We start from the raw sequence: 27,426 nt of genomic DNA, 5'->3' as shown, positions 1-27,426 counted from the left end.
GGCTTTCAGTAGCCAAAAGTCCTTTTTCAAACCTAGGTGTAAATGCCTCAATTGACGAAATTTTGAGAAAACTCTCAAAATTTCTTCAAAAGAGACCCCTTTCTGTCTTTTTCTCTTTTTCCCTTGTTCTTCCAAAGAAATTTTAGGCTTAAACTTGAGTTTACCTCCTTGGTAAAGTCTTGCATGTCAAAGTTGGAGATTAGGTACCAGTGGAGGAGGAAATTCTTATGAGAGTGAAGTGGATCCTTTAAGTTTTCTCTTTGGAAAGGAAGGAATTGGAGCTGCAAAAGGTACCCCCACCTTATGAACTCCATATTCTAAGTCTACTAGGTTGCTTGCGAGAAATAATATGTGATATGTTTTGGAATTTTATTTTCCTTTGTTTAGAAGTTGGTTGATGGTTTGAATGTGGTTAGAAGTTGATGTATTGTGTTTTGATATACACACATGTGTAGGGAGAGTCCATTGGTTAGTATTAGTGGTTCTCACGTGGTGGAGTGATTGTACAAGTTGATATTTTTCTTTATGTGGTAAGTTGGATGAGGATTTTGAATCTTGGTTTTGGTTGAGTTTTTGGATGCATATGGCATCTTTAAGTGTTTTTGAGTTGTTTGATAAGTTTATAGCATGAAAATATATGTTTGATATGAGTTTTTGGAGCTTAGGCATGAGTGTTGTGTTTTGCATAATTTTTTTTTTGTAGAATTCGAATTGGGAATTCTGAAAATTCCCAGGTTCGGTTATAAAAAACCATTGTTTCTATAGTCAAAGTAGCTGCTACTTCTTGAGAGCTTTTAAAGTTTAGGGCTTCGGCTAGTAAAGTTCCCTACTTTGGTAATTAAAGTAGCTATTGCCTAAAAAGGACATTTAAGGTTCAAGACTTAAGCAATCGAAGTTTTTTACTTTGACAGTAGAAATTACTTTTGCTTGCCTTATTTCTCTTTTTATTTTAAGGCTTTAAAACTTATTTTGAGACCCCAAATAGACCTAGAATATGTTGTATGATGCATGTAAAGAGTTATAGAGATTTGAATAACTCATTAGGGTTTGTCTTTTATAGGATCCAATGTGAGGAACCTGGAAAGCTACAGTTAAGGTATGGATACCGTTCATGATTATGGTCGGATTGGCTACAAGGGGTGAGTAATACTAACCCAAATAAATGATAACTTTTTTCTTAATGGTAAATGAACTCATGATCATTCACACACATCTTTCCATGATTTTATTAGGTTTTATGTATCTAGAACACGAATATGTTGCATAATTGCACATTTTATCATTGATGCTCGATAAATATTGGATGACCCACTAATTTCCCTTACGATATGGATATATTTTACATTATAATCATGCATGATGTGATGTGGTAAAACCAGGTGAGGCCTAATAAGTTTCTGGCTCACTATTTGATAGAGGAAGACCCAAAGATCTTCATTATGAGCCAAGTAAATTAGTAATGTTATGTATTAAGAAGAAGTCTTGGGGAGCAACTTTATGAGCTGGGAAAATTAGTTATGGGAAATCATTAGTGATAAGTTTATCTTATGTGAATTATTTGTATTGTGTAAACTCATTTGATTGGTGCATTACATATGTATGAATGGAACAATATGATAAATGGATATGGATTGGTTTACTAACTAAGCTTTTAAAAGCTTACCCCTTTCCCTTAACCCTAGGTAAAGTATTGCAAGATTAGAGACATCCACCAGAAAGGTTAGAAGAGGCAAAGGTTTAACAAGTTGCAGTATATGACTTGAGTTTATATAATGGACATGTAATTGATAAACTATTAGATACAGTGTAAGGTTTCATTAGATTGTCAATACGTAATATGTAAGAACAAATATGTAAGAACAAAGAAAAGTATGCATGTTTACCTTAATCTAGGAGCAATTTCTTTTAATTATGAATTGATGATTTAGCATTTTATAAATGTTATAAAAAGGTTCAAAGTTTTGAGCCACTTTAAAAAAGAAATGTTTTATGTTATGGTGGAAATGCTAAAGTGTAGCTGCTTTTAAATTGCTTGGATTTTGGTTTATAGGTTATAAATGGATGTTTGTAATCAATTTAGGCTTACTACAGGCTTTGATAGCCTTAAGCTGACCTGTTCCCTAGCACATGGTAATAGCCCCTAGTTGGGTAGTTACAAAATATAATTATGTGATAATTATTAATAATTTATGGGCTATGTTTAGGTGTGATTAGGTCGGCAATAGCTCATGGGCACTCAAGACCTAGTTTTCAGCCCGATCTGGATGCCGAGCCAACCATCGTAGAAGGTGGTTGTGTTTGTAATTATTTCTAGTGTTTTCAGACATTCTGGACATACTCCAAGTAGCACAATTTGCAAAGGTAATCCCAAACTCAGCTTGTGTAGTTTTTACCTCATTCTAGTCTAGCCAATTAATTTGTAAAATATTTTTGGAACTTTCAGAGGGTTTTTGATAATTAATTGGACTGTGGAGCAGTTAGGGACTCGAACTAGAGATTGGATAACTAGACTTTGATTAGGTTTCTTGTAGGCCCTATATGGCCATTGTGATTGTTGTTATGGGCCTGAGGCTTTGTACATTGTGGATTCTATTTGAGTTTCAGTACTGGACTTTCCAATAAGACCACCATCGCCTGAAAATGGTGGTCGGAGGAAGGAGATTTGGCAAGAGAAAGAGGAGAGTGAAAATGGGTGGCAGCAGGCTTTCCTATCATTTTTCAATAATCCGATCACCAAATCAGCAATCCGATATCACTATTGAACTCATCACTTCGAGACCTTCATGATGGGACCAACCTCACTCAGATTAGACACTGTTTGAAAAAGGCAATCATTGGATGGTCTAATCGCTCGGTGAGATTTTTGAGCCTTTTCGATTCCCATAAATGAAATATAATTATGTGACAATTATTAACAATTTATGGGCTTTGTTTAGATGTAATTGGATTAGCAATAGCTCATGGGCATTCAGGACTGAGTTTTTGGCACGATCTGTACACCCAGCGGGCCGTCTCGGAAGGTAGTCGTGTTTGTAATCATTCCCATCATTTTTAGACGTTTCGGACGCGTTCCAAGTAACAGAATTTGCAAAGGTGATCTCGAACTCAAATTGTGTGGTTTTTACCTAGTTCTAATTTGGCCAATTATTTGTAAAATATTTTTAGAATTTTCAGAGAGTTTTTGGTAATTAATTGGACTGTAGAGGAATTAGAATCCCAAATTATAGGCTAGACAACTAGACTTATATTAGGTTTCTTGTAGGCCACAAATGGGCATTGTGAATGTTGTTATGGGCTTGAGGCCCTATGTGTTGTGGTTATCGTGAATTGTTTGAGTTTTGTGTTATGGGCTTTCCAAAAAGAGTACCCTTGCCTAAAATGGTGGCCGGAGGAAGGAGATTAGCGACAAAAAAAAGGAGAGAGAAAATGAGTGGTAGCAAGCTTTCCTGTCTCTTTCTAAAAATTCAACTATCAAATTGACGATCCGAGACCACTATTGCACTCAGCACGTCGAGACCTTCAAGATGGAACCAATCCCACTATGATCGGACACCATTTGAAAAAGTCAATCATCGGATGATTTAGATTGCTCGACGAGATTATAGAGCCTTTTCGATTCTCATAAATTAAATATAATTATTTCATAATTATTAGCAATTTATGGGCTTCATTTAGGTGTTGCGATAGCTTACGAGCACTCGGGACCAAGTTTTCGACCCAAGTTGAATGCCTAGCGAGCCGTCTCAAAAGGTGATCATGTTTGCAATCATTTTCTATGTTTTCAGATGTTTCAAATGCATTCTTGGTAGCAGAATTAGCAAAGGCAATCTTGAACTCAACTTGTGTAGTTTTTACTTTGTTCTAGTCTAGCCAATTAATTTATAAAATATTTCTAGAATTTTTGGATGGTTTTTGATAATTAATTGGTGTAAAAGGGTTAGAGACCCAAACTGGAGAATAAACAATTAGACTTAGATTAGGTTTCTTTTAAGCCTCAGTTGGGCATTATGATTGTAGTTGTGGGCCTGAGGCCCTATGTGTTGTGGTTACAATGAATTGTTTGAGTTTTGCATTTTAGGCTTTCTAACAAGACTACCCTCGCATGAAATAGCGGCTGGAGGAAGGAGATCCAATGAGATAAAAAGAAGAAAGAAAATGGGTGGTAGCAAGCTTTTCGATCATTTTTCTGACAATCCGATCGTAGGATTAGCGATTAGAGACTATTGTTGAACTCGGCATATTGAGACCTTCAAGATGGGACCAAACCCACTTCAATCAAACATCGTTTGAAAAAAGTGATCATCGGACGGTCCAGATTTCTCAATGAGATTTTCCAGCCTTTTTGATTCCCATAAATTAAATATAATTATTTGATAATTATTAATAATTTATGGGCTTTGTTTAGGTGCTATCAGATCAGCGATAGCTCATGGGCACTCGGGATTGAGTTTTTGACTCGATCTGAACGACAGGAAGGTGGTCGTGTTTGCAGTCCTTTCTAACAATTTCAAATATTCCAAATGCATTCTAGATAATAGAATTTGCAAAGACAATCTCGAATTCAACGTGTGTAGTTTTTACGAAGTTCTAGTCTAGCCGATTAATTTATAAAATATTTCTAGAATTTTTAAGGGATTTTTTATTATTAATTGGACTATAGAGGATTTAGGGATTCAAACTAGAGACTGGACAAATGGACTTAGATTAAGTTTCTTATAGGCCTCAGATGGGCATTGTGATTGTTGTTGTGAGCTTGAGGGCTTATATGTTGTGATTGCTGTGAACTGTTTGAGTTTTGTGTTTTGGGCTTTCCAATAAGACCACCCTCGCCTAAAATGGTGGCCGAAGGAAGGAGATCTGACTTGAGAAAGAGGAAAGAGGAAAGAGAAAATGGGAGGTAACGGTCTTTTTGATCATTTTCCTAGACCATTTTTGAACTCAGTGTATTAAGATCTTTAAGATGGGACCAACCTAGCTCCAATTGGACATCATTTGAAAAAATCAATCATCGGATGATCTAGATTGCTCGATGAGATTTTTGAGCCTTTTCGATTCCCATAAAATAAATATAATTATGTGATAATTATTAAAAAATTATGGACTTTGTTTAGGTGTGATCGAATTGACAATAGCTCACGAGCACTCGAGACTGAGTTTTTAGCTCAATCTAAATAACTAGCAGGTTATCTGGGAAGGTAATCGTGTTTGTAGTCACTTTCAGCATTTTTAAACATTTTGGATGCGCTCCAGGTAGCAGAATTTTTGAAGGTAATCTCGAATTTAACTTGAATAGTTTTTACCTAGTTCTATTCTAGTCAATTAATTTGCAAAATATTTCTAGAATTTTCATAGGGTTTTTTATAATTAATTGGATTGTAGAGGAGTTAGAAACTCTTTTGCTCTTCTTATAAATAATGAAAAGTGTTGCACTTTTAGTATTATTATTTTTTTAAACATGAATGACATTTTTTTTGCTTGTTGTATGATTTATTCATTTTTTTATATAATATATTATTATTATAATATATGAATTATTAATAATAATAATATAATAATTTTTAATTTTCATTATATATATGTTATATACTTATTATTTTAGAATAAGTTAATAAAAATAAAAAATATAATAATAAAAATAAGAAATTATGGAGATGAAATTTATTATGAAAATTTTATTATTACAATATAATTTTATAATTGTTACTATTTTACAAATATATAAATTTATCTATTTGTTATTTTATTGGTTCATATATTTTCATGTTAAATTTCTTTAACAATGAAGTGTTGAGCTTATCAAAAACTAATTAGTTTTTAATATTATATAATTTTTATAAAACATATATAATTAGCATGAAAAATTTAAACTATTTTTAACATTATCTAAGAATTTATATATATATATATATAATAGTAAAATAAATTCAATTTGCTATAATTTCATATAATGTTAATTTTTTATATTTTTAGTTATTTTCTATTTGATTTTTTAATTTTGGTCCATAAAATTAATTATGCTAATTACGCACACCCATATCAACAAGTATTAATATTATTGATTTTTGTTTAATGTATAATACATTACATAATTTCATATTTTCTTATGAAATGAAGAAAAATTTTGAAAATAAGATTAACAAATATATTAACACTAGTATAATATTTATAAATAATAAATTAATGATTAAAATTTTCTTTTTATATAAAAAATAAAAAAACAATGCTAATAGAATAAAAATATAGAAGTTAATATATTATTATTTTTAATGTAATTATTATAATAAAAATTATATAAATAATTATTCAATTTATAATAAAAATACTTTGTCAAACTAACTTATAACGTATTTTAAAATTAAATTTTTAATCATTATTTTTTTTAAAAAAGTAAACGTCAGATTTCAATAAAAGAATTTATTGAATTTAAGTGCATAAAAATTCTATTACATCATGTTTATATTCATACGAAAATTAAACTATTTTTAAATCAAAATATCAATTTGTATTTATATTTAAATATAAATTTATTAAATTGAAATAATAATTCTATATTAAAGTATCATTTCTAAATTTTTTATATGTATTCACTAGTTACCAAGCTAAGATAAGATTATATTATTAAAAAAATTAAAAAATATCTCCACCAAAAAAATAAAAAATATTATATTTTTTATATGTACACATTAATATTTTTAAAATTTTAATAATGTACCATTTTAAAATAAAAGAATGTATTATAAAATCTAATCATCCTATTAATTATATTAATTTTATAATTAAACTCAAGCTTAATATATTATGTTAATTATTAATTTTTAAAAATATATATATTTAAATTTTTTTTAAATATAATTTATTTTATATGCTTTATATATAATTATATATTATTTAAAAATTTAATATTCATATAATTTTATTATATATTACATACTAATTAAATATTTTTTTATGAATTAATGAATATGAATTTTTTTTATAATATTTTTCCGTTGTAGCTTATCAACAAATGTTATAGTATTTACATAGGACTTATAAATTCAATCTTAATTAGAACTAGCTCATAATTAATGCAATACTTAAAAATTTTAGAAATATGTTTATAAATATTTAAAAATTTTAGAAATATATTTATAACTAAAAATATAAATTTATTTTATATGAAATATTTTTAATGAATTTATAAGAAATTAAATTAAAAGAAAACTTTAATAATATTAATAAAAAATTTATATATTTGGCTGATAAAAATTAATTTCTTTTCTTACTCTTTTATGTAAATTTAAATATAATTATATTAAAATATTTTAATATAAATAGCTATAAGTTAGAGAAAGAAATTTATTAGGATTCATTAAAAAGATGATTCATATAAATAAAATAACTTCCTATTTGTAAATAATATAAATTATCATTGTATTTTTGTAAAATTTTATTTTAAATTATATTAATAGAAACTTAATTAAGTAGAGTTCAAATATAAGTAGAACTAACAATTTTTGATTTATATAAACTTTAAAATTATATAAATAATTAAATTTTAAATCATAAGAATTTTAAATTTATGAAAACTCTAAATTAAATAATAAAAATATAATTATAAATATTATAAATAATAAAGGGTAATTTAAGTAAAACTAATGTTTTCCCCTTGACACATATATATATATATCCGTGATTGACCCATATATAATTTTCATAATTAGTAACTTAATATAACTCTATTAAAATATTTTGAAAACTTTAATCAGTTTAACATTCAGTTGTAATCTAATACATAAATCAAATAACTTTCAAATTTTTCATCTTACACATTAGCATATAATAAGTTATCGTCATTAACTAATTAAAGTTATTCTAAATTTCAAATGAAACATGAAAAAAATTAATTTTTTTAATTAATATACTAATTATTACTACCTAGAGCCACACCTTAAAAAAAATTAATTTTTATGGGCTCATATTTTTATTGGCACATTAATTTAATGGAGGCAACAATGCATTTAGTCTTAAATTTGTCTAATAATTTTTTTTGTTGTTAGCCCATTAGTAATATATTATAATTTAATGGTCGCAAAGGTAATCAATATTCACATATCAATGTTCAAATTAATCGTATTATAATCAATTAATTCTTAGTATTAATATTAATAATATTTATTTTTTAAATTTTAATTTAAAAATAAATCTTTGACGATTATTAAATTAGTGAGCCCATTTTGAGATACCACCCAAAATATTATAATTTTAATTACGATAATTTATTAATGAGCCCATAAATTACCAGAATAGTAAAATAATTTAAACATTATATCATTCAAATTTTAATTATGTTGCCTATTTTTAATTGTTATATTATTTTTATTATGGGCCCATAAATAATAATTTTGGTTGATTAAATTAATGGCCTAAATATTGATTTAGTCAATATTTTATAATTTAAAATTTTTTTATTGACTCAAAAAATAAAAAATTTAGTAGCCAATGAAACGTTGAATATTAACAATACTCACATTAATACACTTATTTTTAAAAATATTTTGTTAAAAAGAATTTAAAGAAAATGAATAAATTGACCCACTAAATTTTTTACTTTATTGTTGACACCTAATTTATTCTTTTTTAATTTGGGTATCTTTTAAATTTATTTTAAAATTTTATTAAGATTTTTTTAAGGTTAAATATAAGAGATAATTAAGAGCATATCCATATTTAAAGTACTCTAAAATAACAATTAAAATTTTGAAGAGATTTTGACTCTATTTCAACTCCCCAATTTGGTGTTAAATGAATGAAATATTTAAACCTAAGTGTGAAATCACTAGAATATTAGGTCATCAAATTTGAAATTGGGTAACAAGGGCCAATAAAATTAGTATTGTGGTCCAATTTTGAAATTAACAAATTATGGCCCAAAATTTTGTTGTCAAAGAAAATTTCAATTTGAAAAAAAAATGGTGGCATTAAAAGTTTCTATCGTACTACTTAAATTGCTTTTTGTGAGATATATTATTGGCCAACACTCTTAATTATAAATTTCTCATTAATTTATAATATTACTTCAATATTCTATATTTATGAACTATTAGAATTAAATATGTTCAAACAACAAATTTTAAGTGTACCTAGTTTTTCAAAATTTTTGACCTAGGAAATTACTATAATATTTAATATGATTAAAGTTATATTAAGTTACTAATCATGAAAGTTATATATTAATTAATGATATTTATATCATGAAAATTATATATTAATTAATGATATTTATAACATTTAGGTATATGAAGTTAATGATGGATATAACAATTAGACTTTAAGTATTTTATATAATTACAGTATTCTACTAATATAGTTTTCAAAACCCATCAATAGATTTATATCCTAAATTTATACTATTAAAATATTATTAGCCCAATTTTAAATTTGAAATTTTAAACATTTAAAAAAAAATTAGACTAAAATAAAATAAGTTGTCTAAATATTTATATTGGCGTATAAGCAATTAAGCCATGTTTGAAAAGAACATCCAAATAATGGTGTTTAAATATTTTTATTTAAATTGGGCCAATCTATTTATTTTAATATTTTGTTTAATATTAATATCCAAATTTTAGTTATAAAAAAATATTTTTAAAATAACATTGTGTTTTAGATTTATTTAGATACTTTAAATAAAAAATTAAATTGAAATACTTGGGACAATACAAACGTTGTAAAATATATAGGCCGATAAAATTTTTAACTCACATTATCAATATTGCATTCGTCTAACATCAAACTCAGAGGTTAATGAATATAGGTTTATTAATTTTTTTTATTTAATATGTTATTATATATTTAAAAGGTTAAGATTTAAGTAAAAATTAAAAAATTAAATTATTTGAATATAAGCTCATAAATTGGTATGTTAAAAAAAATTTGTATTAATATGGGCTAATGTGGAGGTCTATATTCAATTTTTAAAGTTTAACTTAAATCATATGTGAATATTTAAAATTTTTAACGAAATTATTTTTAATAAAAAGATTTAAATCGTGAGGTAAATAAAAAAATAAATCTATATTTTTTGTATTTTAAAAATATAAACAATTAATTTTTCAATTTTATTAGGTGAATAAAAACTAGATCAAATTATCTGAAATAAAAATAATAGGTATTCAATCCTACCATGTTGTTTTATGTACTGAATTTAATTTTTATACCACATATATGAATATTTTTTAATCATAAATTGACAAATAATTAGAGTCAATAAACTTTTTATAAGTTAATTTTTAAGTAATTTTTATATTATGTTTAATGAGCCTATCATTTACTTTTTTAACCACCTAATTAAATATAACAGAGCCCACACCAAATTTACATTTTTAATATTTGTTAATATAATTTACACAAAAGATACTATTAACCTCATATTTACTTTAAATTGGATACTTTATAAAAAATTTAAAATAGCTTATTTAACTTTATGGGCCCAATAATTTAAAATAGTATAAGGGTTAAAATATAATGAAAAAACTATGGGCCAATATATGAATTACAAATTATAAGATTTTTAATGTAAATCTATATATATATATATATATATATGTCAATAAAAATTAATCTTTTAAAAATTAAAATATAAACTCATTTGGTGCCAATATAATTGGGCTAATTGATTATTTAAGTTCTTTTAAATCATGTTGGCCTAGTGTAAGTTTTAATTAACCCATCAAAAGCTTTTAAAAATTTTAGGAATACTAATGTATTAGTTGTTATTACAATATAAGTAAAAAGGTATTTAAAAAATATATTTAAAAATTAAAAAGAATTTTCCTAAAATTTGAATTTTAAAATATCTCAATTAAAAATCTGTTTAACTTAAAAGAATAAGTTTTTACACAATTATAATAAAAAATATTAATTAATGATAATTATAAAATTTAGATATATGGGATGAATAATTGAGATAATTATTAGGGTTTAGGATATTTTTAATGGCTAAATTTAAATATTTCACAATTTTAATTAAATAAAAAATTTAATAGGAATTTAAAGAAATGAGTTAATATGGTTAAAAAACTAATAACAATTTGTTAACATTAGGATTACTAGAATAAAAACTAGTTTATAATTCTTTTAACATATTATAGTTTATTCACAATTTTAATCAAATAATGCAATTTTTTAACCATAAATATTTCAACTGTGGGCTAGTAAAAATTATTTATATCGTGGGTAAAAATGGGCCACACAATTCTATGTGTAATATTTAAGTCATAAATATTTAAAAACGTTAAATATATTTAACTTAATTTAAATTTTTTTCAAATATTTTTTATTATTTAAAAAAAATTTAAAAATATGAATCACTAATATAGAAAATGGTCTAAATTAGACTAATAATTTAATCAATTAATAACAATTATAACCAAAATATTGTGATCCACATTTTTTGTTAAATGTTCACTCACATTAAATTATGTTATTTTAATAATTATATTTACTAATTAAATTTATAGATAAATTACTTATTAAAATAAACTTTTTAAAAGGCAATTTAAAAATGATTTTTTTTTTCAACATTTACAACTAACTACATTGTCCCCGATTTAATAATCTTGTTTCTTTTTAAGTAATAAATAACTCTATTGTTATGGGCCATCTAATTTTGAGAATAACAAAATATTTTTTTTTTATTATGATTGTTAAATAACATACTTAAAAAAATCAATTAACAAATATTTAAATATATGTGTCATCACAATAATATTATAACATTAAAATATTAAGAATATTGTCTAAATAAAACAAAGGTGTACTGGCTCATAGTTTAATTATTTTTAAATTTTTTTATTACTCAAGAGTAAATTAAATTTTATTGATATAATAAATAATATTATTTTTAAAATTATGTCATTACTCAATTAATGATAATTATAACCAAAATATTGTGATCCACATTTTATGTTAAATGTTCACTCACATTAAATTATGTTATTTTAATAATTATATGTACTAATTAAATTTATAGATAAATTACTTATTAAAATGAACTTTTTAAAATTCAATTTAAAAATGATTTTTTGTCAACATTTACAACTAAATAAATTGTTCCCGATTTAATAATCTTATTTCTTTTTAAGTAATAAATAACTCTATTGTTATGGGCCATCTAATTTTGAGAATAGCAAATTTTTTTTTCTATTATGATTGTTAAATAACATATTAAAAAAATCAATTAATAAATATTTAAATATATGAGTCATCACAATAATATTATAACATTAAAATATTAAGAATATTGGCTAAATAAAACAAAGGTGTACCTGGCTCATAGTTTAATTATTTTTAAATTTTTTTATTACTTAAAAGTAAATTAAGTTTTATTGATATAATGAATAATATTATTTTTAAAATTAACACATAAATAATAACTTAAATTCTTTTAACTAGACAAATAAACACTTAGGATTAAATCTGTGCGAGGTGCATAAAACACTTAAATTTAATTATTATTATTATTATTGTCATTGGCCCTATATATCTAAATATTATAATTGATATTAATTAATTTTTTTATTAGCCCAATAAAGTAAAAACATTAATGATCAAATATTTTAGTAATTTTAATTTTTTTATTGACCTAAATAAATAAATAAATTAATAAGTTTATATTTTAATTTTTAAAAAATTAATTTGAGAATTTAAATATGCCCATATTTGTTTTAGCCTTTTGTATGGACATCTATATTACATATAAATATATGGAGGGGAACATTAATTTTATCTAAATTATCCTTTATTTTTAAAATTAATTATAATTATATTTTTATTATTGAAATTAATTTTAAAGTTTGTATACATTTAAAATTATTAATCTTAGAGTTCACATAAATTTAAAATTTATTAATCCTACTCATACTTAATTTCAATTAAATATAAAATTTTATAAGAAGTCATCTAAAATAAGATTTTAATAAATAAAAAATATTATTAATCTCTCTATTTATTATAAAAATAAAAAAAAAAAACATATCTATAAAGTTAAATAGATAATTCGTCGCTAATAATATATAATTATAGACAATAACAACTAATCCATTTAAATTTGTTATGTGTCATTAATAATTTTAACAATGAGTGCCTTCAAAATTATCATTGCTCATATTTAGTGATAAAAATTTTGTCACTAAATCTTTTATAATGATACAATATTCTATTTTATCAATAATAACTTTTAGCAATGGAATATTTGTCACTAAATATTTAATAATTTCATTTTTTAATATTATAATAATTAATATAAATTAAAATTTCAATATTATTTTAATAAAATTAATAAATAAATAAATATATAAATTTAAAATTTTTAATTCTATTTGTAATTAAATTCTATTTAATTAAGTTTATTATTATAATTCAAAATCAAATTTTATAAAAAAATAACTAAAATCGAAAATTATTCATATAAAAATCGTTGCTTTCTTTTTCTTAAAAAAAAAGTTTGTTTTGTAAAATTAAATAAGAAAAAGACAAAATTGATATTTTTATAAAATTTAATTAAAAAAAAAAATTCAATTTTTTAAACTTTTCTATTTTTAAAAATATTGATAAACATGTAGATACCATATTTTGTCTGGGCATCTTAACAAAAATGATAAAAATAATAATAATTAAATTTTGATTTTTTTTATATGACAATTCGATTGTTAATTTTAAAACAAGTTCTAATTTCAATGATCAAATTTAATCCATCTTCAATTTTTTTTTTTAGCCTAATCAATTTTTAATTTGAATTTTATTTTGATTTTTCCTTCCATCTCTAACTCTTAATTAGATTTATTTTTATTTATTTTAAAAAAATTGATTTAATTTTAATTAATTAATTTAATTAAAAAATCATTTTTATACCAATTTTAATGTTGACTACCAATTTTATGAAGATTTAATCTCATTCTTTAGATTTAAAGTTTAATTTAAAAAAAATGAAGAAAAATGGTAAAGTTGTTTTAATTAATCCCCACTTTGATTTTCATTTTTTAATTTTAGTTCTTAGCCATTAGATTTATCAGAACAAAAAGAAATTTTTGGTACTTTTAATGCTTACTTTTAATTTTTCTTAGGATTTAATTTCTACTCTTGGATTAGAGTTAGTTAAAATAATTTTGCACCTTTTTATCTTAACCTTTTATTTTTATAAGAATTAATTTAGACCTCAGAATTAAAAGTGAAAATGATAAAATTGGTACAAAGTGATCTTAGCCATCTTTTTTTTTTTAGTGTTTAATTTTAGACCCTTGGATTAGGAGTTGGTTAAAGTAATGTGTACACTTTAATCTAGGCCCTTCATTTTTATAAGGATAAATCTAAACTCTTAGATCAAAAAGTAATAAAACAAAATAATCCCAAATTAATCCTAGATATTAAATATTTAGGAAATTAATTTTAGACCATTAGATGTAGAGTTTGTTAAAAAGAGAAAATGACAAAATTAATATCTTTTAATTTTGACCCTTAATCTCTTTTTGTAAGGACAAATTTTCCACCATGGGATCAAAATTGGTTAAAGAAATAAAAACAAAATGTACAATCTAATCTTGGCCCTTACTTTTTGTAAAGATAATTCTTGACCCTTGGATCAAAAGAAGTAGAAACAAAATAGTTCTATTTTAATCTAAACCATTAATTTTTATTTATTTATTTATTTTAATTTTTGACCATTAAATTTAGGCTAAAAAAAATAGTAATAAAAATAAAATAAAATTTGTTACTTTTAAATCTCAACCCTTCTTTTGACATCTTAAATCTTAATATTTGATTTTAGGGTTTTTATTTCTTTATAAATGCCATTCATTTACTGTTAGGAAGGAGGAGGAGCATTTTTAGAGGAGTGAATTTTAGAGTAAAAAAAATCTTTGAATCTTCTTTCTCTCTTCAAAACGACATTGCAGGAGCAGCCTTCCTCCCATTCTCTCCCTTTCAATTTCCACTCGTATCCTAATATTTTAACGCTTCCTTGATCCCTCTCAGTCGTCTTTCATCTTAATTCCACCTCACATCAGGCCCAATCCAACTCCATCTCACAATCTCTTTCCATGTCCATCTCTTACCCATTTTTAGCTCTCCAAATCTCACAAAATTAGAACCATTTGCGTAGCTCATCTCCAATCAACACAAGTCAGGATTCTATTTGGGGTTCATAGCATCCGCATTAATCATAACACGAGCAATAGTTCAAGTCTACCAAAAGATGCAACAGTTCAGACAGCTACAGACCCACGCCTGTCGTACCAATAGACATCAGCCACTCAAAGCTCAAGCCCTTCACTCAAAGTTTTTGAATTAAACCTGGCATCTCTTTGATTTCACGCTGTGCATGTTCTAACTCGTGTTCCAATCTACATTAACCAATCGCAATATCGGACCACATTCTTGATTATGCGTTAGTGTAGGTAATGATAAACTCTATATATGATTCCTTTTTTTTTTTTTTCAGATTAAATGCCTTTCATTTGTGGATTTTTTTTTTCTAATTAAAAGTGATGTTTCGATAAAATAGGTGTTGTTGGTCTCTAAAAATCAGATACATAGCTCTTTAGTAATTTTGGGACCTATTTCGATTTATGGTGCTATTTAAGTTAGAAATTTTCCATATATTAATTACTAATTTATGTCTTCTTTTTTTATTCCATTTTGTGATATTTTGAAATATTGTTCCTGTTATTCAATCTCTCAAGAAATGATTCAAGGCATCTTATCTAAAGCAATGTTATATTATCCATAAAATTGTGGCTGTTAACTTTTAGTAGATATCATCCATATGGTCTATAGTGTTCATTTACCCTGTTTGCAAGTTACATTGACCATATAATTTATAAGCTCATGCAAAAGAAGTCACTAACCCCATACAAGTTTCATATACTATGCTGGTTTTTTTTTTTTTTTCTTTACAGTTAAGCATTCATCATCTCAATTTTTATTTTATTTTGTTTTATTTTTGTTTCACTTATTCTTATTGTAGTTTATATGACTTATATGGGGTTGGTTCTTTCTTGTCCTTAGCTGTTTGCATTTAGAATGCATTTTAATTGTTATTTCTCTTTGCAGTAATCCTTTAGTTTCATGTTTGAGATCTTTAATGATAAATTTCTTTAATTAAATAAGGGATACCCTTAAATTGTTTCTATTTATTGATATTATTTAAATTAATTTTTTTTTAGTTAATAAAGGGGTAAACAATGGTGTAATTTTGATTTAAGGGCAAGTTTAACTTAAACCACTTTAAAATTAAATATATTAATACAATTTTTGGTTTAACGGCAAATTTGCCTTAAATCATTTAAAGTTAAAAATGAATAATAAATAAATAAAGTATACAATTTTGGTTTAACAATAAATTTGTCTTTAGTTATTCAAATATTATTGAAACTTAACTTTTTATACTTGTCTGGTGCTACTAAAGTGCCTCGTTGGCCACTGGTCTAAGCTGTCGGAGGCTGAATGGAGAGAAAAGGGAAGAGAGAGTTGCAAGGAGGGAAAGAGAGCTATAAAGGGAGGGGGCTTTTGTTGACCGCATTTTGATTGGCTAATTTTTTTTTTTGTTACACATTAAGTCCTAAACTTTTGTAAGATTTTCAATTAGGTCTAAAATTCTTTTCAATAGGATCTAATTATACTTTAATTAATTTAAATCAAGTTTTAAATAAAATACAACAACATTAATAATAATAATAATAATAATAATAATAATAATAATAATAATAATAATAATAATAATAATAAACTTAAATTGAATTAAAAATTACTTTTAATGTTTTAAATTAAAATCACAAATCAAGACTAAATAAATATGGCAATGTGAGCACAACTAAGAGTTTTAAAATGTTATACTTAAATAAATCCTTAAAATTGTCCATAAATAAGTCAACAACACTAATTTAAAATCCCATTTAATAATACTAATACTTTAATGCTTGATAAATTAAACTTTAGGATAAATCATTTAAATTAAAATTGAAACTTTAAAATAATTTCATAAAATATGTTTGCAAGAAATAACATTAAAATAATCAATTTTTAATCATAAATAAATTTTAATTAATTTTTTTCAGGGCATAACTAAATATTAAAATTTTGGAGAGGCCATGTCTCTATTTCAACCCCTAAGTTCGGTGTTAGATGGATGTAATATTTAGATCTAAGTGTTTCGTATATTTAACTCACAATTTGAATTTTTTTAAAAAAATAATTTCTTATTAATTAAAGGAAATTTTTAAAATTATGGGTCACTAATTTTCTAATTTTGTTAGATAAATAAAAACCAATCTTTTAAAAAATAAAATATAGACTCATTAATTTTTTCTTTAATTGGGCCAATAAAAATTACTAGAATATTGGCCTACTGAATTTTATGCTTTATTAAGCCAATAAAAAAAAATTAATGACGATTATGACATTTAGATATATAGGGCCAATGATGGATATAAAAACTAGACCTAAGTGTCTATTTGTTTTATGTATCTTATTCATAATTTAATTCTTTTTAAATGGTTTTTTTTTACTTACAAATAATTTAAAAAAAAAATCTACGACAAACTTTTTAACTAAGTTGGGCTAATAAAAAAAAGAAGTTTGAAGTTAATAGAATAAGGGCTCATTAGATTTATTTATTTATTTATTTGGTGTACTAAAAAAATGAACCTTTTAAAATTTTGTTATGATTTTTTTAAAGTTAAACGTGATATGCGGTTAAGAACATATCTCCATTTAGAGTGCTCTAAATTAAAAATTAAAATTTTGCAGAGGCTGTGACTCTGTTTCAACCCTCGAGTTCTGTGTCATATGGATGCAATATTTAGACCTAAACATTTTGTATATTTAACTCATAACTTGAATCTTTTTAAAATATATTTTTTATTACTTAAAGGATAATTTTAAAATTCTTGCCACTAATTTTCTAATTTTGTTGGGTCAATAAAAACTAATCTTTTAAAATATTAAAATATGGACTTATTTTTTTTTTTTACTTTAATAGGGCCAATAAAAAATATTTAAATTACTAGAATAGTAGCGCATTAAATTTTTTGTTTCATTAGGCCAATAAAAAATATCAATTACTGATTATTATAACATTAACATATAAGGGACCAATGACAGATATCATAATTAGACTTAGTTGTTTTATCTATTACTCACAATTTAATTCTTTTTAAAAAATTTTTATAGCTTAAAAATAAATTTAAAAAATATTGGCAGTCAATTTTCAACTAAATTGGGCCAATATAAAAGTTAAGTTTGAAATTATTAGAATATGGTCTCATTAAATTTTTTATTTAATTGAGGCAGTAAAAAAATTCCAACTTTTAAAATTTAATTAAGATTTTTTTGAGAAAAAATGTGATAAGTGATTAAGAACACACCCACATTTAAAATACTCTAAATTAAAACTTAAAATTTTGAGGGTTTATGGGTCTGTTTCGACCTATGAGTTTATTGTTAGATGGATGCAATATTTACACATAGATATTTTGTGTATTTAACTCACAATTTGAATCTTTTTAAAATATTTTTTTATTACTTAAAGGAAAATATTAAAAATATGGACTACTAAATTTTCGATATTGTTAGATCAATAAAAACTAATCTTTTAAAAATTAAAATATGGACTCACTAATTTTTGTTTAATGGGGCAAATAAATAAACTTTTAAATATATTAGTCCCTCAAATTTTTTGCTTCATTGGGCTAATAAAAAAAATCAATTATTTATGATTATAACATTTAGATATATAGCGCTAATGATAGATATAACAATTAGACATAGTTGTTTTATGCACTCAATCATAATTTAATTTTTTTTAAATTCATTTTTATTGTGCAAAAATAAATTTAAAAAATATCGGCCACCCATTTTTTAACTGAGTTGAGCCAATACAAAAAAAAGTTTCAAATTATTAGAATTTAGGCTCATTAAATTTTTTTATTTAATTGGGTTAATAAAAAAAATCAGCCTTTTAAAATTTTATTAAGATTTTTTTACACTAAACATGAGTGACAGTTAAGAACATACCTATATTTAAAGTACTCTAGAGGCTGTAGCCTTGTTTCAACCCTCGAATTCGATGTTAGATGGATACAAAATTTAGAACTAAATGAAAAGTGTAAATTACCATTTGAATCTATTTAAAATATTTTTTATTATTTAAAGGAAAATTTTAAAAATACGGGCCACTAATTTTTCAATTTTATTAGGCAAATAAAAACTAATCTTTTAAAAAATTAAAATATGAACTCATTAATTTTTCTTTAATTGGGCTAGTAAAAAACTTTTAAATTACTAAAATATTAGTCCATTAATTTTATGGTTTATTAGGCCAATAAAAAATCAATTAATGATGATTATGACATTTAGATATATGGGCCAATAATGGATATAACAACTAGACTTAGATACTTTATATACCTCGCTCACAATTTAATTATTTTTAAATTCTTTTTTATTGCAAAAAAAATAAATTTAAAAAATTTTGGTGGCCAATTTTTTAACTATGTTGGGCCAATAAAAAAATAAGTTTGAAACTATTAGAATATGGGCTCATTAATTTTTTTTTTTATTTAATTGGGAAAATTAAAAAAAAATGAAGCTTTTAAAATTTTGTTAAGATTTAAAAAAAAAAAAAAAACTGAACGTGATGGGCAATTAAGAGCATACCCATATTTAATGTACTCAAAATAAAAAATTAAAATTTTTGAGAGGTTGTGGGTTTGTTTCAACCTACGAGTTCATTGTTAGATGGATGCAATATTTAGATATAGATATTTTATGCATTTAACTCACAATTTGAATCTTTTTAAAATATTTTTTATTACTTAAAGGGAAATATTAAAAATGTGGACTACTAATATTTTGATATTGTTAGGTTAATAAAAACTAATCTTTTAAAAATTAAAATATGTCCTCATTAATTTTTATTTAATTGGGCAAATAAATAAAATTTTAAATTACTAGAATATTGGTTCCTCAAATATTTTGCTTAATTGGGTTAACAAAAAAAACCAATTAATGATGATTATAATAAATTTTTTATTTGATTGGGCTAATAAAAAAACTGGCCTTTTAAAATTTTCTTAGGATTTTTTTAAGCTAAACGTGAGTGACATTTAAGAATATACCCGTATTTAAAATACTCTAAAGGTTATAGCTTTGTTTCAACCCTCAAGTTTAGTGTTAGACGAATACAATAAAAAAAAATTAATTAATAGCGATTATAACATTTACATATATGGAGCCAATGATAGATATAACAACTATACCTAGGTATTTTATGTATTCACTCACAATTTTATTCTTTTTAAAACATTTTTTATTACTTAAAAATAGATTTAAAAAATATTGATGATTAATTTTTCAACTAAACTGGGAAAACAAAAAAATATAAGTTTCAAATTATTAAAATATGAGTAATTAAATTTTTTATAATTGAGCTAATAAAAAAAAAATTAACCTTCGAAATTTTTGTTAAGATTTTTTTAGGCTCAATGTGAAACATAGTTAAAAACATACTTACATTTAAAGTACTCTAAATTAAAAAGTTAAAATTTTTGAGGGGCTATGACTCTGTTTTAAACTCTGAGTTTGGTATTAGACAGATGAAACATTTAGTCTTCAGTATTTCATTTATTTAACTCACAATTTTAATATTTTTTAAAAAATTTTTTACTTATATGAAAATTTTAAAAATGTGAACAACTAATTTCTCAATTTTGTTAATTTGGTGAAAAATAATCTTTTAAAATTAAAATATGGAATCATTAATTTTTATTTAATTTGACCAATAAAAAACTTTTAAATTACTAAAATATTGGTCTGTTAAATTTTTTGCTTTATTGTACTAACAAAAATATCAATTCATGATTATTATAACATTTAGATATATGGAGCCAGTGATAAATATAACAACTAAACCTAGCTATTTTATGTACTCACTTATAATTTAATTCTTTTTTATTTTGTTTTTTGGTTAAAAAAATTTAAAAAACAATGGCGGTCAAATTTTCACCCATGTTGGGCCAATAAAAAAAGTTTGAATTATTTGAATATGAGCTCATTAAATTTTTTATTAAAATGAGCTAGTAAAAAAAATCAACCTTTTAAAATTTTATTGAGATTTTTTTGAGGCTGAATGTGATAGGAAATTAAGAATATAACTACATTTAAAGTACTTTAAATAAAAAATTAAAATTTTTAAGGGGCTGTAGCTCTATTTCAACCGACAAGCTTGGTGCTAGGCAGATGCAATATTTAGACATTTTGTATATTTAACTCATAATTTGAATCTTTTTAAAATATTCTTTTATTACATAAAGGAAAATATTAAAAATGTGGACCACTAATTTTTTGATTTTGTTAGGTCAACAAAAATTAATCTTTTAAAAATAAAAATAAGGACTCGCTACTTTATGTTTAATTAGACAAATAAAAAAAAATAAATTATTAGAATATTAGTTCCTTAAATTTTTGATTCATTGGGCCAATAAAAAAAATTAATTAATGACGATTATAAAATTTAAATATACGAGGTCAACGATAGGTATAACAATTAGACATAGTTGTTTTATGCACTCACTCACAATTTAGTTCTTTTCAAATTCTTTTTTATTACTTAAAAATAAATATTGGTGAAAATTTTTTTAATTGAGTTGGGCCAATAAAAAAGCTTCAAATTAGTAGAATATAGGCTCATTAAATTTTTTATTTAATTGGGCTAACAAAAAAAACAACCTTTTAAGTTTTTTAAGATTTTTGAAGCTAAATGTGAGTGATCAATAAGAATATACCTACATTTAAAGTACTCTAAATTAAAAATTAACATTTCGGAGAGGCTGTGATTTTATTTTAACCTTCGACTTTGGTGTTAGACGAATAAAACATTTAGACCTAGGTGTTTCGTGTTTTACCTCATAATTTAAATCTTTTTAAAAATAATTTTTTTATTACTGGAAGAATAATTTTAAAAATACTTAACACTAATTTTTTCAATTTTATTAGGTCAATAAAAATTAATCTTTTAAAATTAAAATATGGACTCATTAGTTTATCGTTTTAATTGGGCCAAACAAAAAAAAAATAAAATTATTAGAATATTTTCCCATTAAATTTTTGTTTTATTTGGCCAATAAAAAATATCAATTAATGACGATTATAACGTTTATATACGTGGAGCCAATGACGGATATAACAACTAGACCTAAGCATTTATTAGTAGCTCATAATTTAATTCTTTTTAAATCCTTTCTTATTACTTAGAAATAGGTTTTAAAAATATTGATGACTTATTTTTCAACTAAATTGGGAAAATAAAAATGTAAGTTTCAAATTATTAGAATATGAGTGATTAAAGTTTTTTATTTAATTGAGCTAATAAAAAAATCAACCTTCAACAATTTTGTTAAGAATTTTTTAGGCTAAATGTGAAACGTACTCTAAATTAAAAAGTTAAATTTTGAAGGGCTATATCTTTGTTTCAATACCTGAGTTTGGTGTTGGACAGATACAATATTTAGACCTAGATATTTTGTGTATTTAACTCACAATTTGAATCTTTTTAAAATATTTTTTTATTACATAAAGGAAAATATTAAAAATATGGGCCACTAATTTTTTGATTTTTTTAGGCCAATAAAAGCTAATCTTTTAAAAATTAAAATAGGTACTCGCAAGTTTTGGTTTACTTGGACAAATAAAAATTTTAAACTACTAGAATATTGGTCCCTTAAAGTTTTCGCTTCATTGGGCCAATAAAAAAATTAATTAATGACGATTATAAAATTTATATATATGAGGCCAACGATGAATATAACAATTAGACATTTTTGTTTTATGCACTCACTCAAAATTTAATTCTTTTCAATTTCTTTTTTATTTCTTAAAATCAAATATTGGTGGCAAATTTTTTAACTAAGTTGGGCCGATAAAAAAGCCTCAAATTATTAGAATATAGGCTCATTAAATTTTTTATTTAATTAGGCTAATAAGAAAAACAACCTTTTAAGTTTTGTTAAGATTTTTAAAGCCAAATGTGAGTGATGGATAAGAACATACCCACATTTAAAGTACTCTAAAGTAAAAATTAAAATTTCAGAGAGACGGTGATTCTGTTTCAACCCTTGACTTTGGTGTTAGATGAATACAGCATTTAGACCTAGGTGTTGTGTGTGCTCAACTCACAATTTGAATCTTTTTAAAAATATATTTTTTATTACTAAAAGAATAATTTTAAAAATCCTCAACACTAATTTTTTCAATTTTATTAGGTCAATAAAAATTAATCCTCTATGATTAAAATATGGACTCATTAGTTTATTGTTTTAGTTGGGCCAAACCAAAAACTTTAAAATTATTAGAATATTTGGCCATTAAATCTTTTGCTTCATTTGGCTAATAAAAACTATTAATTAATGATGATTATAACATTTACATATATAGAGCCAATGACGGATATAACAACTAGACGTCGGTATTTATTACTCACTTACAATTTAATTCTTTTTAAATCCTTTTTTATTACTTAAACATAGATTTAAAAAATATTGATGACCAATTTTTTAATTAAATTAGGAAAATAAAAAATATAAGTTTCAAATTATTAGAATATGAGTGATTAAATTTTTTATTTAATTGAGCTAATAAAAAAATCAATTTTCAAAAAATTTTGTTAAGACTTTTTTAGGCTAAACATGAAACATAGTTAAAAACATACCTATATTTAAAATATTCTAAATTAAAAAGTTAAAATTTTGAAGGCCTACAACCCTGTTTCAATCCCTGAGTTTAGTGTTGGCAAATATAAAATTTAGACCTAACTACTTTGTGTATTTAACTCACAATTTGAATATTTTTTAAATACTTTTTTATTAATAAAAAAATAATTTTAAAAATACTAAACACCAATTTTTTCAATTTTATTAGGTCAATAAAAATTAATCTTTTAAAATTAAAATATGGACTCATTAGTTTATTGTTTTAATTGGGCCAAACAAAAAATATTAAAATTATTAGAATATTTGCACATTAAATTTTTTGCTTTATTTGGCCAATAAAAAATGTCAATTAATGATGATTCTAACAGTTACATATATGAAGCCAATGACGGATAAAACAACTAAACCTAGGTATTTTATGTACTCACTTATAATTTAATTCTTTTTAAATCCCTTTTATTACCTAAAAATAGATTTAAAAAATATCCATGGCCAATTTTTCAACTAAATTGGAAAAATAAAAAAAATTTGAGTTTCAAATTATTAGAATATGAGTGATTACATTTTTTATTTAATTGAGCTAATAAAAAAAAATCAACCATCAAAAATTTCATTAAGATTTTTTTAGGCTAAACGTGAAACATAGTTAAAAACATACTTGCATTTAAAGTACTCCAAATTAAAAAGTTAAAATTTTGAGAGACTATAACTCTATTTCATTCCCTGAGTTTGGTGTTAGGCAAATACAATATTTAGACCTAGCTATTTTGTGTATTTAACTCATAATTTGAATCATTTTAAAATATTTTTTTATCACATAAAGGAAAATATTAAAAATGTGAACCACTAATTTTTTTATTATGTTAGGCCAATAAAAGCTAATCTTTTAAAAATTAAAATATGGACTCACTAGTTTATGTTTATTGGACAAATAAAAAAAACTTTTAAATTACTAGAATATTGGTTCCTTAAATTTTTCACTTCATAGGGCCAATAAAAAAAATTAATTAATGATGATTATAAAATTTATATATATGAGGCCAATGATGGATATAACAATTAGGCATAGTTGTTTTATGCACTCACTCACAATTTAATTCTTTTCAAATTCTTTTTTATTACTTAAAATCAAGTATTTGTGACCAATTTTTTAGCTGAGTTGGGCCAATAAAAAAGCTTCAAATTATTAAAATATAGGCTCATTAAATTTTTTATTTAATTGGGCTAAAAAAAATTAACCTTTTAAGTTTTGTTAAGATTTTTAAAGCTAAATGTGAGTGATGAATAAGAACATACAACTCAACTCAACTCAACTAAGCCTTTATCCAAAAAATTTGGGGTCAGCTATATGGATTCGCTTTCTCCACTTTGCACAATTTTGGGTTAAATCCTCATAAATGTGTAATGTTTCTAGGTCATATTGTACAATCAATTTAGGTTTACTCATTTTTTTTCTTTCTATCTTCTAACCTAATGTGCTCTACTTGTCTAACCGGAGCCTTCGTATGTCTACGCTTCACACGACCAAACCACTTTAATCTCCCTTCTCTCAACTTATCCTCATGAATAAGAACATACCAGCATTTAAATACTCTAAATTAAAAACTAAAATTTTGGAGAGCCTGTGATTCTGTTTTAACCCTTAGCTTTGGTGTCAAACAAATACAACATTTATACCCTGGTGCTTTGTGTGTTTAACTCATAATTTGAATCTTTTTAAAAATATACTTTTTTGATTACTGAAAGAATAATTTTAAAAATACTCAACACTAATTTTTTCAATTTTATTAGGTCAATAAAAATTTATCTTTTAAAATTAAAATGTGGACTCATTAGTTTATTATTTTAATTGGGCCAAACCAAAAGCTTTAAAATTATTAGAATATTTGGCCATTAAATTTTTTGTTTCATTTGGCTAATAAAAACTATCAATTAATGATGATTATAACATTTACATATATAGAGCCAATGACGGATATAACAACTAAACCTAAGTATTTTATGTACTCACTCACAATTTAATTCTTTTTAAAGCCTTTTTTATTACCTAAAAATACATTTAAAAAATATCGATGACCAATTTTTCAACTAAATTAGAAAAATAAAAAATTTGAGTTTCAAATTATTAGAATATGAGTGATTACATTTTTTATTTAATTGAGCTAATAAAAAAAAATTAACCTTCAAAAATTTTGTTAAGATTTTTTTAGGCTAAACGTGAATCATAGTTAAAAACATACCTGTATTTAAAGTACTCTAAATTAAAAAGTTAAAATTTTGAGGGGCTATAACTTTGTTTCAATCCCTGAGTTTGGTATTAGGAAGATACAGTATTTAGACCTAGCTATTTTGTGTATTTAAGTCACAATTTGAATCTTTTTAAAATATTTTTTTTCACATAAAGGAAAATATTAAAAATGTGGACCACTAATTTTTTTGATTTTGTTCGGTCAATAAAAGCTAATCTTTTAAAAATTAAAATATGGACTCACTAGTTTTTGTTTACTTGGACAAATAAAAAAAATTTTAAATTACTAGAATATTGGTCCCTTAAATTTTTTGCTTCATTGGGCCAATAAAAAAAATTAATTAATAACGATTATAAAATTTATATATATGAGCCAATGGATATAAAAATTAGACATATTTGTTTTATGCACTCACTCACAATTTAATTCTTTTCAAATTCATTTTTATTACCTAAAAATAAATATTGGCGATAAATTTTTTAACTGAGTTGGGCCAAAAAAAACTTTCAAATTATTAGAATATAGCTCATTAAATTTTTTATTTAATTGGGCTAATAAAAAAAATCAGCCTTTTAAGTTTTGTTAAGATTTTTAAAGCTAAATGTGAGTGATGGATAAGAACATACCCACATTTAAAGTACTTTAAATTAAAAATTAAAATTTTGGAGAGGCTGTGATTATGTTTGAACGCTCAACTTTGGTGTTAGACGAATACAGTATTTAGACCTAGGTGTTTTGTGTGTTTAACTCATAATTTGAATCTTTTTAAAAATATTTTTTTATTACTAAAAGAATAATTTTAAAAATACTCAACACTAATTTTTTCAATTTTATTAGGTCAATAAAAATTAAACTTTTAAATTTAAAATATGGACTCATTAGTTTATTGTTTTAATTAGGCCAAACAAAAAACTATAAAATTATTAGAATATTTGCCCATTAAATTTTTTTACTTTATTTGGATAATAAAAAATAATTAATGACGATTAATGGAGCCAATGACAAATATAACAACTAGACCTAGGTATTTATTACTCACTCATAGTTTAATTTTTTTTTTAAATTCTTTTTTATTACTTAAAAATAGATTTAAAAAAATTTCGATCACCAATTTTTCAACTAAATGGGCAAATAAAAAATGTAAGCTTCAAGATATTAGAATATGAGTTATCAAATTTTTAATTTAATTAAGCTAATAAAAAAAATCAACCTTTTAAAATTTTGTTAAAATATTTTTAGACAAAACGTGAAACATAGTTAAAAACATACCTACATTTAAAGCAGTCTAAATTAAAAAGTTAAAATTTTGAGGGGCTGTAACTCTGTTTGAATCCCCAAGCTTGGTGTTAGGCAGATACAATATTTTGACATGCCTATTTTGTGCATTTAATTCACAATTCAAATTTTTTGAAAATATTTTTTTATTACATAAATGA

This window comes from Hevea brasiliensis, chromosome 9 (genome assembly GCF_030052815.1).
Source record: "Hevea brasiliensis isolate MT/VB/25A 57/8 chromosome 9, ASM3005281v1, whole genome shotgun sequence".
In the NCBI taxonomy this organism is placed as follows: domain Eukaryota; kingdom Viridiplantae; phylum Streptophyta; class Magnoliopsida; order Malpighiales; family Euphorbiaceae; genus Hevea; species Hevea brasiliensis.
This window is presented reverse-complemented; position numbering follows the sequence as displayed.